Source organism: Arachis ipaensis, chromosome B8 (genome assembly GCF_059453495.1).
Source record: "Arachis ipaensis isolate K30076 ecotype BB chromosome B8, ASM5945349v1, whole genome shotgun sequence".
In the NCBI taxonomy this organism is placed as follows: domain Eukaryota; kingdom Viridiplantae; phylum Streptophyta; class Magnoliopsida; order Fabales; family Fabaceae; genus Arachis; species Arachis ipaensis.
The window spans coordinates 57,686,097-57,698,185 of record NC_142443.1 but is presented as its reverse complement, the minus strand read 5'-3'; the positions used below and the strand labels follow the sequence as shown (position 1 = coordinate 57,698,185).

The following is a 12,089-nucleotide window of genomic DNA, read 5'->3' as shown; positions in this document are numbered from 1 at the left end:
CATAGTCATAATCATACCTAAAATCACAAGGATATGAATTCATATGGAAAAGAGAAAATCAAAACAAGAATGTCAAAAAGCAAAGAAAAAACAAACTCCTAACTACTAGCAAAACCGAGAAATAACCAAAAAGCAAGATATTCACAATAGCCAACAATATAACACCATTGTAATTCCCCAGCAACGGTGCCAAAAACTTAAAATAAGGTTTTCATCGGCTTAGAATTTCATCTCAATAAAAGAAATCGCTTCGTTGCAAGTTGATGCCAAGGCATCTTAGGCTAGTTTCACTAGCATTTTTCTGTTAGTTTTAGTTGTTTTATGCATTTTCTTGAGCTTAAAGTAACCAAGAATGGTTAAATGAATAACAAAACAATGAACCATCCAAACAGTATGATTTTGATGCAAATTCCATGAGTTTTAGTTATATTACTTGAATGCTATGAATGGAAGAATTCTCATGAAATTTTGCAAGACTTTGATGCAATTGTTTGGATGATTTCAGGAAAGAAGAGGCTAGGCAAGGAAGCAACAAAATCAATAAAGGAAGCTTGAATATCACATGTGGAGTTTAAGTTCCAGTTTAAGCTTAAACTGGAGCTTAAACGCCAGAATCATGAAGGCTAAGAAATGCTGAAACTGAAGTTTAACCTCCAGTTTAAGGTTAAACTGGAGGTTAAACGGCAGAATGAAAGTCTCACCAAAGAAGCATTTCCACGTTTAACCTCCAGTTTAACCTTAAACTGGAGGTTAAACGCCAGAATGAGAATTCCACTCAGGAAGCATTTCCACGTTTAACCTCCAGTTTAACCTTAAACTGGAGGTTAAACGCCAGAAATGGGAAATGCACCAGGGAGCCAATTCCACGTTTAAGCTCCAGTTCAACCTTAAACTGGAGCTTAAACGTGTTCGACCAAGTTTTCTCCTCCAGGGTTGCTTTCTCCATTTCCACGTTTAAGCTCCAGTTTAACCTTAAACTGGAGCTTAAACGTGTTCGACACCTCCAGGGCTACCTTTCTCAGCTTCCACGTTTAAGCTCCAGTTTAACCTTAAACTGGAGCTTAAACGTGTTCGACCTCCAGGATGGCTTTCTCTATTTCCACGTTTAAGCTCCAGTTTAACCTTAAACTGGAGCTTAAACGTGTTCGACCTCCAGGGCTGCCTTTCCTATCTCCACGTTTAAGCTTCAGTTTAACCTTAAACTGAAGCTTAAACGTGTTCGACTAAGTTACCCTCCAGGGCTGCCTTCTTCCATTTCCACGTTTAAGCTTCAGTTTAACCTTAAACTGAAGCTTAAACATGCTCCCACAAAAGGCATCACTGGAAGTGTCTGGCGTTTAAGCTGCAGTTTAAGCTTAAACTGCAACTTAAACGCCACTCTTGGAAAAGGTTTCTGGGCCAAAAATATTGCGGTTTAAGTTAGTATTTGAACACAAACATTAACTTAAACTTACTCTGGTATGAAACCCAAATGAATATCATGGTTTATGGGATTGGGCCTGAAGGATTGATGAGTCTGAAATTTCAATTTATTGAGTCATGTGTCTTTATTTGATTATCACTAAGTTGGCTCAATGAATATTACAGAATTTGGATCAACAGCCTCATCAAGATTATGGATCATAAACCCAAGGCAAAAGGAAAGCAGGGAGAGGCCTCAAAGCCCAAGAAACACAACAGAAGCTCAATATAGAAAGTGTATAAATAGGATAGAATTTAAGTTAGGAAGGACTTTTACCTTTTCATTTAGCTAGTTTTCATATCTTTGAATTGAATTCAGAGCTATGACTCACTAAACCCCCTTTCATTGGGTTAGGGAGCTCTATTGTAATTCAATGAATCAATAATAGTTTATCTTCTTCTTCAATCTTTTCTCTTGAATTTTGTTAGAAAGCTTCTCGATCTAATTCCATTGGGTAGTTGTCTTGGGAAAGAAACTACCCATAATTGGAATCCTTCGGAACCTTGGGAAAGGAATGGAGGATTCATGCTAGAGAAGCTTTCTCACAGTGAATTGGATTGGGGTTTGGATGGATATTGTGACATGTAATCCTACCAAATTGTGGTTCATGAAACTGTGTGGTATAATCAGTGATCGAGCATCATCTCTTCTTATGAACATTTAAACCAAGGGATTGGGAATTTGTTTGTTTTTAGAGAAAATTGGTGAGCCAAGGGATTGGGATCCAATCATATAAGATTGTCAAGCAAAATTCAATGAACGCATTGGTTGAGGAAGGGATAAACATGTTTTGATTCGGAGATCTCAATATCTCCTATAACCCAATGAATTCCCATTTCTGATTTCCACTTTCTCTTTACATTATGCAACTCAATTCATGCAATCACCCCCATTCCCTTTTAATTTCAGCAATTTAGCTTCTGCTCTTTAATTCATGCAATTTAAGATTCCGCCATTTCAATTTCTTGTCATTTACGTTTCCCGCCAATTTTACATTCCGCAATTCTCATCTAAATCTTGATTCCGCTCAACTAGAACACACTTCTAATCCGAATTGCTCACTCAACCAATCCTTGTGGGATTCGACCTCACTCTATTGTGAGTTTTTACTTGACGATAACCGGTGCACTTGCCGGAAGGAATTTTGCCGATCGTGCAATTTCCTAAATCGTGGCATAACAAGTTTATGCGCATCAAGTTTATGGCGCCGTTGCCGGGGATTGGTTTTCGATTGACAATTCTCAAAATTGGAAGTTAACTAGATTGAGCACATTTTTTTTGTTTTGATTAATTCAGTACAAGTTACTTGTTGAATTTTAATTTCTGCACTCTGTTACATGCTTTCTTTCTTTATGCTTTTAAATTCAAGCAACTAACTCACTGACTCACTAACTGTTTGAATTAATTCCTCAACTGCTCTAACCATACTCTTCCATTAACCAAGAGTATTTCACTTGTTTGTTGCCTGTGCTGTGTTCTTTTATGACAGGTAGGAGAGGAGAGACATCAACTCCTCCATATACCGAACCAGAGAGGACCCTTCATAGACTTAGAAGGGAAGCAAGAGGGAAGAGAATACTGGGAGAAGAAGAATCTGAAGGAGAATCTGAGGACAATTTTGAGGAAGCTTTAGATCTCAACATGGATAGAGAAATTCACAACCATGAGAGAGCTGATGGAAACAATGCCATTCCTGAGAGGAGGGTTCTTAGTTCATACATAAACCCAACCTCTGGGAATTGTGGTAGCAGCATCCAGAAACCACCCATTCAGGCCAACAATTTTGAGCTCAAACCACAGCTAATATCACTTGTGGAGAATCATTGTTCATTTGGTGGAAGTGCTAATGAAGACCCAAACCAACATCTCACAAAATTCCTGAGAATTTGCGACACTGTGAAGTCCAATGGAGTCCAGGAAGATGCCTATAAATTGCTTTTGTTCCCATTTTCACTTAGGGACAAGGCAGCTAAGTGGCTGGAATCATTCCCAAGGGAGAGCCTAACAACATGGGACGAGGTGGAAAGCAAGTTTTTGGCACGTTTCTACCCCCCACAAAAGGTCAATAGGCTTCGATCTGAGGTTCAGACTTTTAGACAACAAGATGGTGAAACTCTCTACGAGGCATGGGAGAGATTCAAGGATTTGACAAGGAAATGCCCACCAGACATGTTCCATGACTGGGTGCAATTGCATATTTTCTATGATGGACTATCTTATGAATCAAGGAAGGCTGTAGACCATTCATCAGGAGGTTCATTGAACAGGAAAAAGACTGTGGAAGAAGCCATTGAAGTGATTGAGACAGTGGCTGAGAATGAGTACTACTATGCATCAGAGAGACACAACACTAAGGGAGTCATGGAGCTGAACCATGTTGATACAATTCTAGCCCAAAACAAGGTGTTTGCCAAGCAACTAGCAGAGCTCACCAGGAAATTAGAAACAAAACAAGTGGCGGCAATACACACACAAGATCAAGAGGAAGAAAACACTGAAGGAGGTGATCGGGAAGAGGCCAACTATGTGGGAAACCAACAAAGGCAATCATATGATCCACATTCCAACACTTACAACCCAGTATGGAAAAACCACCCAAACTTTGGGTGGGGAAACCAACAAACCCAACCACAAAACCACAAACCTTACAACCACAACCAACATAATGATTCCACATACCAAAAATCTAACCAAAGATCATACCAAGCCACACAAAACACTTACTCTCAACCACCATATCATGGCCAAAATAATCAACCTACCCAACCTAACCCGAACCAACAATTTCAAGATCAATTAAATAGGATAGAAGGAATGCTTGCAACCATGAGTCAAGACATAACCGAATTGAAAGCTTTTAAGGAAGAAGTAAATTCTAACCTGCAAAACCAAGGAGCTGCCATCCAGAAGCTAGAAAATCAAATTGTGTATTTGTCTAAGCAAACCCCTGGGACAAGCGTTTCTCATGCTGCCAAGGCTATTGCAAGGGAAGAATGTAAGGCTATAACCTTCAGAAGTGGGAAAAATCTAAAGGAGATCTCAAAGGAAACCACAGAGGATGAAGCAAAGGAAAATGTGAGAGATAAGGAACAAGGACAATCTTTTACATCGTCTGCAGCAAAAGAAAAAGAAAAAGAGGTCCTGAAGCCTTATACACCTAAGGCACCATATCCTCAACGTTTGATGAAAAGTGAAAAGGATGGCCAATTCTCCAGGTTCTTGGAGATTTTCAAGAAGCTTCAAATCAACATTCCCTTTGCTGAGGCAATAGAGCAAATGCCACTATATGCAAAATTCTTAAAGGAATTGATGACCAAGAAGAGAAGCTGGAGAAATGAGGAAACTGTGTTGTTAACTGAAGAATGCAGTGCCATCATTCAGCACAAATTACCTCAGAAATTGAAGGATCCAGGCAGTTTCCAAATCCCCTGCATCATAGGAGAAGTCATGGTGGAGAAGGCCTTGTGTGACTTAGGGGCCAGTATCAATTTGATGTCTCTAACAATGATGAGAAGAATGAAGATTGAGGAAGCCAAACCAACAAGAATGGCCCTCCAATTGGCAGATCGAACTTTTAAATTCCCTCATGGGATAGTTGAGGATTTGTTGGTGAAAGTGGGAGATTTTATATTTCCTGCTGATTTTGTGGTGTTAGATATGGAGGAAGAAGCCAAACCTTCAATAATTCTGGGAAGACCTTTCCTGGCTACTGCTGGAGCTATCATAGATGTACAAAAGGGTGAACTCACTCTTAGACTACATGATGAGAAATTGGTGTTTAACGTATTCAAGGCAATGAGCTATCCATCAGAATCACTAAGGGAATGCATGAGGGTGGATGTAGTGGACATTGCAGTACAAGAAACCTTTGAGGAAACAACAAAGGAAGTGGCAGAGGAGGAGTTCACCAAGGACATAGAAGTTAGTGACATCAAGGCTGCTGAAACAACCATGCCAAGCATGCCAGAGATAGTGAAAGAAGAGAAGGAAGCACCAAAACCTGAGCTCAAAGCATTGCCCCCTAATCTCAAGTATGCATACTTGGGTAGTGATGAGAGTCATCCTGTTATCATTAGCTCTGCCCTGAGTCAAGAACAGGAAGAAGAATTGATCAAGGTGCTACAAACTCATCAAGATGCCATTGGATGGACCCTAGCTGATTTGAAGGGGATAAGTTCATCCATATGCATGCATAAAATCTTGTTAGAAGAGGATGCTAGAGTCTCCATCCAATCTCAGAGACGATTGAATCCCGTCATGAAAGAAGTGGTACAAAAGGAGGTCATGAAGTTATGGCAGGCAGGGGTAATCTACCCCATTTCTGATAGCCCATGGGTTAGTCCCATCCATGTAGTTCCCAAGAAAGGTGGCATAATTGTGGTGCCAAATGAGAGGAACGAACTCATACCCACAAGAACTGTCACTGGGTGGAGGATGTGCATAGACTACAGAAAGCTCAATGAAGCCACCAGAAAAGATCATTTCCCACTCCCATTCATGGATCAGATGCTTGAAAGGCTTGCAGGACATGCTTACTATTGCTTTTTGGATGGATACTCAGGCTATAATCAGATAGTAGTTGATCCTAGAGATCAAGAGAAAACATCATTTGTTTGTCCATATGGAGTTTTTGCTTATAGACGCATGCCCTTTGGATTGTGCAATGCACCTGCCACTTTCCAAAGATGCATGCTGTCCATCTTTTCGGACATGATTGAAAAATTTATTGAGGTCTTCATGGATGATTTTTCTGTGTTTGGAGATTCTTTTCCTAGCTGCCTACACCACCTTGCCTTGGTGCTTAAGAGGTGCCAAGAGACTAACCTAGTATTAAACTGGGAAAAGTGTCATTTCATGGTCACAGAAGGAATAGTCCTTGGCCACAAAATCTCTAATAGAGGCATTGAGGTGGACAGAGCTAAGGTGGAACTCATTGAAAAACTACCTCCACCAAGTAATGTCAAGGCAGTTAGGAGTTTTTTGGGACACGCTGGTTTTTACAGAAGGTTTATTAGAGACTTTTCTAAAATAGCCAAACCTTTGAGTAACTTGCTTGTCTCTGATACACCCTTTGTATTTGATAAAAATTGCATGCTAGCCTATGAACTTTTGAAGCAAAAACTTTCCTCTGCACCTATCATTGCCCCACCTGATTGGAACTTACCTTTTGAACTGATGTGTGATGCATCAGACCTTGCTATTGGGGCAGTGTTAGGACAAAGGAAAGACAATTTGGTACATGTGATTTATTATGCCAGTAAAGTCTTGAATGATAACCAAAGGAATTACACAACCACTGAAAAAGAACTCTTGGCAATAGTATTTGCATTTGACAAATTTAGATCCTATCTCATTGGATCTAAAGTCATTGTCTTCACTGATCATTCAGCTTTAAAGTACTTACTTGCTAAACAAGAATCCAAACCAAGACTTATTAGATGGGTTCTTTTGTTGCAGGAATTTGACATTGAAATCAAAGACAAGAAGGGTGTAGAGAACAAGGTGGCAGACCATTTATCAAGGATACCATGTGAAGAAGGAAGCGCACAAAGCACACATATAAATGAGTGCTTTCCTGATGAACAACTCATGGTAATTCACAAGGCACCCTGGTTTGCATACATAGCAAACTTCAAGGCCACTGGGAGTTTGCCGTTGGAATTTAACAAGCATCAAAGGAAGAAATTGGTAAATGATGCCAAATACTTCATCTGGGACGAACCATACTTGTTCAAAAAATGTTCGGATGGCATACTCAGAAGATGCATATCAGAGGAAGAAGGAAGGGAAGTCCTATGGGACTGCCATGGCTCCATTTATGGAGGACATTTTGCAGGAGAAAGAACAGCAGCTAAGGTGTTGCAGTGTGGTTTTTATTGGCCCACTATCTTCAAAGATGCAAAGGAACTAATGAAGCACTGCCATGAATGCCAGAAAGCGGGGAACCTGCCAAGAAGAAATGAAATGCCACAACAATTCATTCTGGAACTTGAATTGTTTGATGTATGGGGGATAGATTTCATGGGACCCTTTCCCTCCTCATACTCAAATAATTACATTCTTGTGGCAGTAGACTATGTCTCCAAATGGGTTGAAGCAATAGCAACTCCAACCAATGATAATAAGGTAGTCATGAACTTCCTCAGAAAACACATTTTTTGCCATTTTGGGGTTCCAAGAGCAATCATCACTGATGGAGGAAGCCACTTCTGCAACAAACCATTAGAGGCATTGCTTCTAAAATATGGAGTCAAACACAAGGTAGCCACACCATACCATCCACAGACAAGTGGGCAAGCCGAAATATCTAACAGAGAACTCAAAAGAATCCTGGAAAAGACTGTGGGAACTTCAAGGAAGGACTGGTCGATTAAGCTAGATGATGCTCTTTGGGCATATAGGACAGCTTTCAAAACACCAATTGGAATGTCTCCTTTCCAACTAGTATATGGAAAAGCTTGCCATTTGCCACTGGAGTTGGAGCACAAGGCATACTGGGCCTTGAAACTTTTGAACTTGGACAGCAAAGCTGCTGGAGAAAGAAGGATGTTGCAAATCCAAGAGTTGGAAGAATTCAGAGCTGAAGCTTATGAGAATGCCAAAATTTATAAAGAAAGAGCAAAGAAGAAGCATGACAGCAACATAGCCCCAAGGAAATTTGAAGAAGGACAAAAAGTATTGCTTTACAATTCTAGGCTGAAGCTATTTCCAGGGAAGCTAAAATCAAGGTGGTCTGGACCATTCCTTGTCACCAAGGTCTCCCAATATGGACAAGTAGAAATCATGGAAGAAAAGTCACAACGAACCTTCATTGTGAACGGTCAAAGACTCAAACATTACTTTGGAGATGTGGAGGAGAAGGACAAGGTTAAATATCACCTCAACTGAGGAAGTTGACCGTCAAGCTAATGACGTTAAAGAAGCGCTTGTTGGGAGGCAACCCAACCTGAGGTAATACCCTTTTGCTGTTTCTTTTATTTGTTTCAATAAAAAGGGTGAAGTAGTTTCTGTGCATTGCAAAGAATTAAGTTTGGTGTTTCACACCAAACAATGAATTCGTGGATCAATAATTCAAAGGGGAATGTGTGACTCTAAGTTTGGTGTTCCACCATAAAGATCAACTGTACACAACAACCTTTGAATTATATGAAAGGAACAACCATTCTAAGCAGTCACAAAAATGCTTAAAACCCTTAGCAGCAACTTCATTCCAAAGAGAATTCAAGGATTCAAAGAACAGAGAAGTAAGTGGGAGACTAAGTTTGGTGTTCACACACCAACTTAAGACTCAGAGACTTACCCACACATAGTTGAGCTAACCACTCAAGTGCTTGAGAAGCAAGCAACTTCATCACTCTTTGCAGGAAAGGAAACAAGGATCTTAAAGCATGAAGCAACAATTAGGAGAAGAAGGAGAAATCAAATTGTTTCCTGGCAACAAAGAGAAAACAAGAAATTTCACAAGGTGGTGTTGTTCCTTGACAATTCTTTAAAAAGGGCAAACAAAAGCATGCTTGTTCTGGTTTAAACTGTAATTGTTGAATCTTTCTGGAATGTGAAGTTACTAGTATGTTTGTCTGTTTATTGCTTTGAATAAAGTGAATGCCTAGATGTTTGGATATAACTTCACCTTCTTAAACAAATGCTTGCCATGCTTGTTCTGTTTCCAAAAATAAAAGAAAAGTTTGAACAAAAGTAACTTGGCTCAATTAGTGACAAATCAAGTAGAATTAAGTGGTGGTATGCATGCTTGATTGTTTAAGTCAGATCACTGGAAATAGAGTGTAGAATTATCATTTTTTGTGTAGAAATTGAAAACTGTCTATGGATCTTAATGAATAAATGTCTTTGGCCATGAAAAAGAAAGAAAAAGAAGAAGAAAAATAATTGAGAAAATAAGCTAGGCACCAATGGTTTGAACTTCTGAGACAAATGCCTGTGGTGTTTATGTATTAAGGATATGCTTGGATGAATAGGTTCTGAGGAGTGTTTCAACACTTGGTAACTTGGGTTAACTAACCCGGGATTATCAACCAAAAGTCCATTATCAAGAGCAACCTAAATACAAAACATTTAGTCACACAAAGAGGTGCTGGGCACCAATGTCTCAAGAAGAAATGTGAACTAAAATGCCTAAAGTGGATATGTGTAGTGCACTGATAAGAAAAAGAAAATGCCAAAGGCTTGTGCAACACATGACACTAAGCAAACAAGGAGCAAAGGAGCTCTAAGAAAAAGAAAAGAAAAACAAAGAAGAGAAAAGTGCCAAGGACATAAGAATAACAAGAGGCCATAGCAGTGTTTGATGGATGCAATGAAAAAGTGATAATCTTACCTGATAAGAATGAAAAAGTGATGCTGCAACTTTCTGCATAAAACCCTTCTGATGAACTTCAAATGCTTGCTAATATAGCCAATGTAATTGCTTTCTGTTTCATACTTTCTTCTCAAATAACTCAGGACTTGCTTAGGGACAAGCAAGTATTAAGTTTGGTGTTGTGATGCCAAGGCATCTTAGGCTAGTTTCACTAGCATTTTTCTGTTAGTTTTAGTTGTTTTATGCATTTTCTTGAGCTTAAAGTAACCAAGAATGGTTAAATGAATAACAAAACAATGAACCATCCAAACAGTATGATTTTGATGCAAATTCCATGAGTTTTAGTTATATTACTTGAATGCTATGAATGGAAGAATTCTCATGAAATTTTGCAAGACTTTGATGCAATTGTTTGGATGATTTCAGGAAAGAAGAGGCTAGGCAAGGAAGCAACAAAATCAATAAAGGAAGCTTGAATATCACATGTGGAGTTTAAGTTCCAGTTTAAGCTTAAACTGGAGCTTAAACGCCAGAATCATGAAGGCTAAGAAATGCTGAAACTGAAGTTTAACCTCCAGTTTAACCTTAAACTGGAGGTTAAACGGCAGAATGAAAGTCTCACCAAAGAAGCATTTCCACGTTTAACCTCCAGTTTAACCTTAAACTGGAGGTTAAACGCCAGAATGAGAATTCCACTCAGGAAGCATTTCCACGTTTAACCTCCAGTTTAACCTTAAACTGGAGGTTAAACGCCAGAAATGGGAAATGCACCAGGGAGCCAATTCCACGTTTAAGCTCCAGTTCAACCTTAAACTGGAGCTTAAACGTGTTCGACCAAGTTTTCTCCTCCAGGGTTGCTTTCTCCATTTCCACGTTTAAGCTCCAGTTTAACCTTAAACTGGAGCTTAAACGTGTTCGACACCTCCAGGGCTACCTTTCTCAGCTTCCACGTTTAAGCTCCAGTTTAACCTTAAACTGGAGCTTAAACGTGTTCGACCTCCAGGATGGCTTTCTCTATTTCCACGTTTAAGCTCCAGTTTAACCTTAAACTGGAGCTTAAACGTGTTCGACCTCCAGGGCTGCCTTTCCTATCTCCACGTTTAAGCTTCAGTTTAACCTTAAACTGAAGCTTAAACGTGTTCGACTAAGTTACCCTCCAGGGCTGCCTTCTTCCATTTCCACGTTTAAGCTTCAGTTTAACCTTAAACTGAAGCTTAAACGTGCTCCCACAAAAGGCATCACTGGAAGTGTCTGGCGTTTAAGCTGCAGTTTAAGCTTAAACTGCAACTTAAAGGCCACTCTTGGAAAAGGTTTCTGGGACAAAAATATTGCGGTTTAAGTTAGTATTTGAACACAAACATTAACTTAAACTTACTCTGGTATGAAACCCAATTGAATATCATGGTTTATGGGATTGGGCCTGAAGGATTGATGAGTCTGAAATTTCAATTTATTGAGTCATGTGTCTTTATTTGATTATCACTAAGTTGGCTCAATGAATATTACAGAATTTGGATCAACAGCCTCATCAAGATTATGGATCATAAGCCCAAGGCAAAAGGAAAGCAGGGAGAGGCCTCAAAGCCCAAGAAACACAACAGAAGCTCAATATAGAAAGTGTATAAATAGGGTAGAATTTAAGTTAGGAAGGACTTTTACCTTTTCATTTAGCTAGTTTTCATATCTTTGAATTGAATTCAGAGCTATGACTCACTAAACCCCCTTTCATTGGGTTAGGGAGCTCTATTGTAATTCAATGAATCAATAATAGTTTATCTTCTTCTTCAATCTTTTCTCTTGAATTTTGTTAGAAAGCTTCTCGATCTAATTCCATTGGGTAGTTGTCTTGGGAAAGAAACTACCCATAATTGGAATCCTTCGGAACCTTGGGAAAGGAATGGAGGATTCATGCTAGAGAAGCTTTCTCACAGTGAATTGGATTGGGGTTTGGATGGATATTGTGACATGTAATCCTACCAAATTGTGGTTCATGAAACTGTGTGGTATAATCAGTGATCGAGCATCATCTCTTCTTATGAACATTTAAACCAAGGGATTGGGAATTTGTTTGTTTTTAGAGAGAATTGGTGAGCCAAGGGATTGGGATCCAATCATATAAGATTGCCAAGCAAAATTCAATGAACGCATTGGTTGAGGAAGAGATAAACATGTTTTGATTCGGAGATCTCAATATCTCCTATAACCCAATGAATTCCCATTTCTGATTTCCACTTTCTCTTTACATTCTGCAACTCAATTCATGCAATCACCCCCATTCCCTTTTAATTTCAGCAATTTAGCTTCTGCTCT

The 12,089-nt window shown here is 39.3% G+C and overlaps 1 non-coding gene across 1 annotated transcript; it reads right to left on the bottom strand.

Annotated features, from left to right (window-relative positions):
- Nucleotides 1-3,529: 3,529 nt before the first annotated feature.
- On the bottom strand, nucleotides 3,530-3,633 carry LOC148548215 (small nucleolar RNA R71). The gene has a single exon (XR_015898253.1). It is a non-coding gene; the product is annotated as a small nucleolar RNA R71 (small nucleolar RNA).
- Between the last annotated feature and the right edge of the window lie 8,456 nt (nucleotides 3,634-12,089).